Below are 8,031 nucleotides of genomic sequence, written 5' to 3'. Positions count from 1 at the left end.
GTAAAATTAAATGAAAATCCAATGATATGTCTTTCTCCCTCCTCTAACCCCCACCTCACTTACACCTCCTTCTACCCATCATCTCTCACTCCTCATCAATCCACCTATCATCCACCAGACCTTGCCTCACCCCTCCCTCTCTCCCCATTATACTAGCCATCTTCCCTCTCCACTCTGTCCAGATACAGGGTCTCAATCTGAAACTTCAACGATTCTTGTCTCCCCCACAGATGTAACTCGACCCTTTGAGTTCCTCCAGCATATTGGTTTTTTTGTTCCAGATTCTAGCAGCTGCAGTCTCCTGTATCTTGTCTATTTTGTATTTAGGTTGCAGGAGCTGGCTTTTACTCCATAAACTTCTGGGTTAAACTTGACACTTGTCAATATGCAAGCTTCTGCTGAAAATCTCTCAGAAATATGGTTTTAAGCTAAAATGACTTCCATTCTAGTTGAGGTTTGTGATTATTTTTCAATACACCTTTAAGGCAAGAGAAATGTCTGTGACTGTTATAAATCTGGAATAAATGCAAAACATGCTGGGGAAATGTAACAGGTCAAGCAACATCTGTGGAGAGATGAATAGTTAACAGTTATTAGACTTTTCATTGGTTTAGATTATCAAAATAAAGTGGATAAAAAAACTCAAAGGGAGATGTTCTTAATTCCTTAACATTTAGTGAGAGACGTAGGAGCAGAATTACGCCATTCGGCCCATCAAGTCTGCTTTGCCATCTCATCATGATTGATTTGTTATCTCACTCAATCCTTTTTATGTGGTTGTTAAGTCATAAACTTAATCTACAGATATTAAACCAAGTCAAGATGAAAAATGATTATAAAAAAAAGAGCTGGGTAACTTGTTGCCTTCTTTCCATAACTGGTTGATTAATAGATTACTTGCTGCCAATTTGTTGGTTTATGGCTTTTGTGCCTATATTTATAATATATTAGTGTATATGACTTATTATTTCTGTCATATGTATTGAGAAATACACTTAGTGGCCACTTTATTAGGTACACCAGCTTGTTAATGTAACTGTATAATCAGCCAATCATGCGGCAGCAATTCAATGCATAAAAGCATGCAGACATGTTCAATTGGTTCAACTGTTGAAATAAAACATGAGAATGGGGAAGAAATAGGATCTAAGTGACTTTGACCATGGAATGATTGTTGGTGCCAAACAGAGTAGTTTGAGTTCTCAGAAACTGCTGATTTCCTAAGATTTTCACACACACCGGTCTCTAGAATTCAGAGATAATGGTGTGAAAAACAAAAAGAAAATCCAGTGAGTGGCAATTCTGTGGGTGAAAATGCCTTGGTAATGAGAAAGGACAGAGGAGAATAGCCGGATTGGTTCCAACTGACTAGAAGGTGACAATAATACAAATAACCACACATTAAAACTGTAGAGTGCAGAAGAGCATTTATGAATGCGCAACACATCAAACCTTGAAGTGAATGGGCTACAGAAGCAGAAGATCATGAGCATACACTCAGTGGCCACTTTATTAGGTACAGGAGGTATATAGGTACCTATATTAATAGCATCAGTCCTATACATTGAGAGGTATTTCAGAAAATTAGGTGCAAAGGTTGTCAGTTAATAATATTTTGTGATACTTTCTGAATACTCTCTTCATTATATAGACTGTATCTTCTTTTCCCTCCTAAATATCAGATGTATCATCCTTTTGTTTCTATTTGTACCGCATGTCAACCTTTCACCACAGTGGATATCAGCAAAATCAGCAAATATCAGGAGTTAAATGTACAATTTTTAAAATCTCAACAGTTCAACACCATACCAGGTGATGCTTTTACCAACAGTGTCAAGGATTAAATATGAATTCAATTAAAAAATTAGACAAACTTTTTGATCTTTTCAGCTAATGAAAGTACCGACAAAAAATCTATTTGATTTCTATCCTTGCCATTTATTTATTTATTTATTTATTTATTTATTTATTGAGATAGGTGTGGAATAGGTCCTTCCAGCCGCGCCGCCCAGCGATCTCCCAACTTAGTCCTAGCCTAATCACAGGACAATTTACAATGACCAATTAACCTACCAACTGGTATGTCTTTGGAATGTGGGAGGAAACCCATGCGGTGAAAGGGTGAACGTACAAGCTCCTCACAGGGAGCAGCCACACTAATTGTATAACCCCTCGGTAATTGTAAATTTTATTTCAATAAAAGACCTTAGCATGCTTTGCTGAAGCCCACAGAGAACCTTACAAGTACAAGATTCCTACTTAATCTGTGGTACTTTTGGAAAAGCTTCCAAACATGTTCCTGGAATGTGCTGCACGGACCATATGTTGGAGTCCTTGCATTCTCATCAAGTTCTTGCTTTGAAGTGAGAAATTCCTTCTGATTCACATTTACAGTGCGTCACCCTTGCTGTTTAATAATCATATTTTATTTCTGTCACTGGCCAAGCTGGCAGCATATGAGTCAAATCTGCAGATTGTTACATTGAACAGAATTATATGTGAGCATGATGGTGGACTCCAGAAGTATTTCTACAAAACCACTCTTCTTAGACACTTCAAAAACACCGTTTATTTTACACACATGCACGATTTAATCTTAGATCATATAATCCAAATGGATCCAAAAATATCAGTGTGGTATTTAACTCTGACGATACATCAGCTGTTAAGTCAGAATGCAGACTCTTCTAATAATTTAGAAATGTTAAATATCAGTGGCAATTTAATCTTTTTAAACAGCTGGTATCTACTTTGATCTAAATACTCAGCTCATCTCTAAAGATTTTAAATGACCTTACACACAGTTTATAAATCACAGAGAAAATAACTTCACACAAGAACTTAAAAACTATATTGCTCCATATTTCTCAAGTTAAATTTATTGTTCCCGACTTAAGACCAAGAACAATAAATTTAACTTGACAAATTTGGAGCAATGAATAGCCTGCTGGAAAAACTCAGTGAGTCAAGTAGCATCTATAAGGAGAAAGGAATCGTCGACATCTTTAGTTGAAAAGCTGCAACAGGACTGAGAATAGAGAGGGAAAATAGTGAATGGTCAGGTAGAGTGGTGACTTGATAATAATATTATTGAAGAGCAAGAGAGCAGCGGAAACCACTGAGAGAGAGCGGTGAGTGAGGGTATCACAGACTACCATAGAAGGAGGAGGAAAAATTCTTCAAAATTGACATACCTTGAAGAGTTTTCAGAGTGGAGTAGTAAAGTGGATTCAACAAAGTCTACAGATGCTTGAAAATGGAGAATTTTTCCTTCTGACATAAGTGATGATTATGAGTTAGGGATTGTTAGGGATGAGGTGATGGAGTACTTGGTGACACAGGACAAGATAGGACAAAGTCAGCATTTGTTTTCTTAAGGAAAAATCCTGCCTGACGAAACGGTTGGAATTGTTTGAGATTACAAATAAGATAGATAAAGGGGATGCAGAGGATGTTGTATATTTGGAATTTCAGAAGGCCTTTGATAAGGTGCCACACAAGACTGCTTACCAAGTTAAGAGCCCATGGCATTACAGGAAAGTTACTAAGATAGTTACAGCATTAGCTGATTGGAAGAAGGCAGCAAGTGGGAATAAAAGGATCCTTGTCTGGTTCAAAACACAAAAATACAACTGCAGATGCTGTGGATCAAAGAATACGTACACAACGCTGGAAGAACTCAGCAGGTCAGGCAGCATCCGTGAGAAAAGGGTAGCCAACGTTTCGGGCCAAGACTCTTCATCGGGAATCCTTGTCTGGTTGGCTGTCGGTGATGATTTAGATGATGAAACAAATGGCTTTGTTGCCAAATTTGCAGATGATATGAAGATTGGTGGAGGGGCAGGTAACGTTGAGGAAACAGGTAGGATGCAGAAGGACTTAGATTAGGAAAATGGGCAAGAAAGTGGCAAATGAAATATAATATTGGAAAATGCTTGGTCAAACACTTTGGAAGTGGAAATAAATGTGCAGACTATTTTCTAAATGGGAAGAAAATCCAAAAATCTGAGACGCTGAGGGACTTGGGAGTCTTTGTGCAGAACACCCTGAAGGTTAGCTTGCAGGTTGTGTTGGTGGAGAGGAAGGCAAATGCAATATTAGCATTCACTTCAAGAGTTCTGGAGTGCAAGAGCAGGGATTTGATGTTGAGGCTTTATAAGACACTGGATAGACCTCAATTTCGGTATTGTGAACAGTTTTGGGCTCCTCATCTTAGAAGAGATGAAGAGATTTCCAAGATGGCGGTGCGACGCAGCTTGCAGCGGCCACTCCAGAGCTCATTATCTGTTATTTGTGAAGCGGGATGCTGTGCGCAATCATAATCAATTGAAAACGGACGTGGGAGCATGGAGGAATATCGGGAAATCTCCAGGAAGACCTTCTTCGTTGCTGCTGCTGCTGTGAGGTCCGGGACTCTGCTGGGAAGAATGGGCCCCCAGTCCTCGGGGTCGCATTGCCGATGGCCATTGGCGAGGCCGTCTTAATACGCTCGGCAGAGGCTAGTGCTCAGAGAAGCTGTGCCGGAGGGGATGGTCGTCAGCTCGGAGGTTCGACAGACTCGGAGTCCGCTGCGGTCAGGTTGCTTTCGGTGTGTGCTGTCTCTGCAAGGCTGAGTCGGCCGGCACCGTGGAAGTCCATAGCAGGGGTATTCCCTTCTGCCGCCTGCGTGGGATGGCGAGTCTGTCGGGACCCTGGGGACTTGTGGAAACTGTGTGGTGATTTCTTTTGAACTTATAGTCCTTTAACATCTTTGGACTATTTTTTCTGTGCCCATAGTCTGTTTTTTTTATCAATTATGCTATTGTTTGCACTGTTGTAACTATGTGCTTTTATGCAGGTCTTGTAGCTTTAGTTTTTGGTCTTGTTTGTCTGGTGGATTTGAAGCTCCTTTCCGGGGAACGCGCTAAGACGATAGCGCAATATTAATACGCAGCAGCCACTCCGGACTCTAAATTGGGGATTGCCAAACGTTATGTGGATTTTCTAGTGTAGTCTGTTTTTTCATATACTTTTGTGATATCATTCTGGAGGAATGTTGTCTCATTTTTTAACTGCATTGCATTTGTGGTTTCTAAATGACAATAAACTGAATCTGAATCTGAGATGTGCTGGCATTGGAGAGGATCCAGAGGAGGTTCACAAGGATGATTCCAGGAACGAAAGGGTTATCATACAAGGAACGTTTGATGGCTCTGGGTCTGTACTCGCTGGAATTTAGAAGGATGAGGAGGGGATCTCATTGAAACCTTTTGAATGTTGAAAGGACTAGACAGAGTAGATGTGGAAAGGATGTTTCCCATGGTGGAGAGTCTAGGGCAAGAAGGCACAGCCTCAGGATAGAGGGGTGTCCATTCAGAACAGAGATGCAGAGAAATTTCTTTAGCCAGAGGGTGGTGAATTTGTGGAATTTGTTGCCACTTGTAACTGTGGAGGCCATGTCATTGGGTGTATTTAAGGCAGAGATTGATAAGTTCTTGATTGGACACGGCATCAAAGATTATGGGGAGAAGACCGTGAAATAGGGTTGAGGAGGACAAAAAAGCATCAGCGATGATTAAATGGCAGAGCAGACTTGATGGGCCAAATAGCCTAATTCTGCTTTAATGTCTTATGGTCTTCTATTTGGTGCATTAAAATCAACTAGCTTTAAGCAAATGGATTTCTCCATTGTCAAGGGCATGCTATGTACTCTGGGTGAGGGACCTCAATTTCCTTCACCAAATAATGGCCTGTTTCACTGGTGACCAAGCTGGGTGAAATTTAAAGGACATCAAGTTTACAGGGTTATAAGTCAACTTGTAAACAGGCCACAATAATCCTACTGCCGAAGCAATATCACTGGCTCTATCAGCCTTAGACCACATGGACAACATCAATATTTATGTCAGGCTGCTGTTTATTGATTACAGCACAGTGTTCAACACCTCATCTTTAGCACTAATCAGAAAGATTCAAAAGCTGGGCATCTCCCTCTGCAAGTGGATCCTTGACTTCTTGATTGGGAGACCACAGTCAGTGCAAATCAGAAATAACATCTTCTCCTTGCTGACAATCAACACTGGCACACCTCAAAGATGTGTGTTTTCTACATTCATAATGTATGGCTCGGCACAACTCAAACTGCAACTATAAATTTGCCAATGAATATATGTAGTTGGCAGAATCTCAGATGGTGACAAGGAAGTGTGTAAGAGTGAGGTAGAGCTGCTGGTTGAGTTCAAAGTTCAAAGAAAATTTATTATCTTGGTGACATATATGTCACCATATACTTACTACCTTGAGATATATTTCTTTCAGCTATTCACAGTAGAACAGTGAAATACAATAGAACTAATGACAAACTACACACAAAGACTGACAAACAAACAATGTGCAAAAAATACAAACAATTTTTTTTATAATTAATTAATAATACTGAGAACATGAGTTGTAAGTCCTTGAAAGTCAGTCCATAGATTGCGGAATCAGTTCAGAGTTGAGGTGAGTGAAGTTATCCACACTGGTTTAGGAGCCTGATGATTAAAGGACCAAAGGGTGAGGTTGCACCAACAATCTTGCACTCAGCATCAGCAAGACCAAGGGATTGATTGTAGACTTCAAGAAGAGGAAGTTGGGAAAACACACTCCAGTCCTCATTGATGGGTCAACAGTGAAAAGGGAGAAAAGCTTAAAGTTCTTGGGTGTCAACATATCAGAGGATCTATCCTGGGCCCAACATATTGATGCAATCATGGAGGAGGCATGCTAGTAGCTATACTTCATCAAAAGTTTGAGGAGATTTGGTATGTTGCAAAGAGTCTAGCAAATTTCTACAGTTGTACCATGTGTACCATCTTTGGAGCGTAGAAGGTTGAGGCGGGACTTGATAGAGGTATTTAAAATTATGAGGAGAATAGAGTTGACGTGGATAGGCTTTTTCCATTGAGAGTAGGGGAGATTCAAACAAGAGGACATGAGTTGAGAGTTAAGGGGCAAAAGTTTAGGGGTAACACAAGGGGGAATTTCTTTACTCAGAGAGTGGTAGCTGTGTGGACCGAGCTTCCAGTAGAAGTGGTACAGGCAGGTTCAATATTGTCATTTAAAGTAAAATTGGATAGGTATATGGACAGGAAAGGAATGGAGGATTATGGGCTGAGTGCAGGTTGGTGGGACTAGGTGAGAGTAAGCGTTCTGCACTGACTAGAAGGGCCGAGATGGCCTGTTTCCATGCTGTAATTGTTATATATGGTCATAGAGCATTCTGACTGTTTGCGTCACTGTCTGGTAAGCAGTCTCAAATGCAAAGGTTTGAAAAAAGCTGCAGAGGGTTGTAGACTCAGCCAGCTCCATTATGGGCACTAGCCACCCCTTCAATGAGGTCCTCTTCAAAAGGTGTTACCTCAAGAAGGTGACATCCATGTTTAGATACCGAACCATACAGGACATGCCCTGTTCTCAGTACTACCATCAAAAAGGAGTGTGCCCGAGGACTTATACTCAACATTTTAGAAACAGCTTCCTCCCCTCTGGCTTCATATTTCTGAACAGTCCATGAACCTATGAACACTACCTCACTATTTTGCTCTTTTTCTGCATGGTTTATTTTTTATTATAACTTTATGTATTACACAGTACTGCAGCTACAAAAAAAATTACAACATGTCAGTGAAAATAAAATTGATTCTGATTTGATCACAGGCGCTTAGCAGGTAATGAATGAACCAACTCAAGGAAATGTGCTGCACTCAGTGGCCAATTTATTAGGTGCAGAAGTGAAACCCAGTGTGGTCTTCTACTGCAGTTGTCCATCCAAAATAAAAGTTCAAAGTTCCAAGTAAATTTATTATCAAAGTACATATATGTCACAATATACCACCATGAGATTCTTTTTCTTGTGGGCATTCAGAGTAAATACAAAGAAACACAATAGAATCGATGAAAAACCACACACAAGATGGACTACCAATGTGTAAAAGACAACAAACTGTGTAAGTACAAAAAAACTAAACCAAATAATAATAATAAATAAATAAGCAATAAATATTGAGAACA

This window comes from Hemitrygon akajei, chromosome 4 (assembly GCF_048418815.1).
Source record: "Hemitrygon akajei chromosome 4, sHemAka1.3, whole genome shotgun sequence".
Lineage (NCBI taxonomy): Eukaryota > Metazoa > Chordata > Chondrichthyes > Myliobatiformes > Dasyatidae > Hemitrygon > Hemitrygon akajei.
This window is presented reverse-complemented; position numbering follows the sequence as displayed.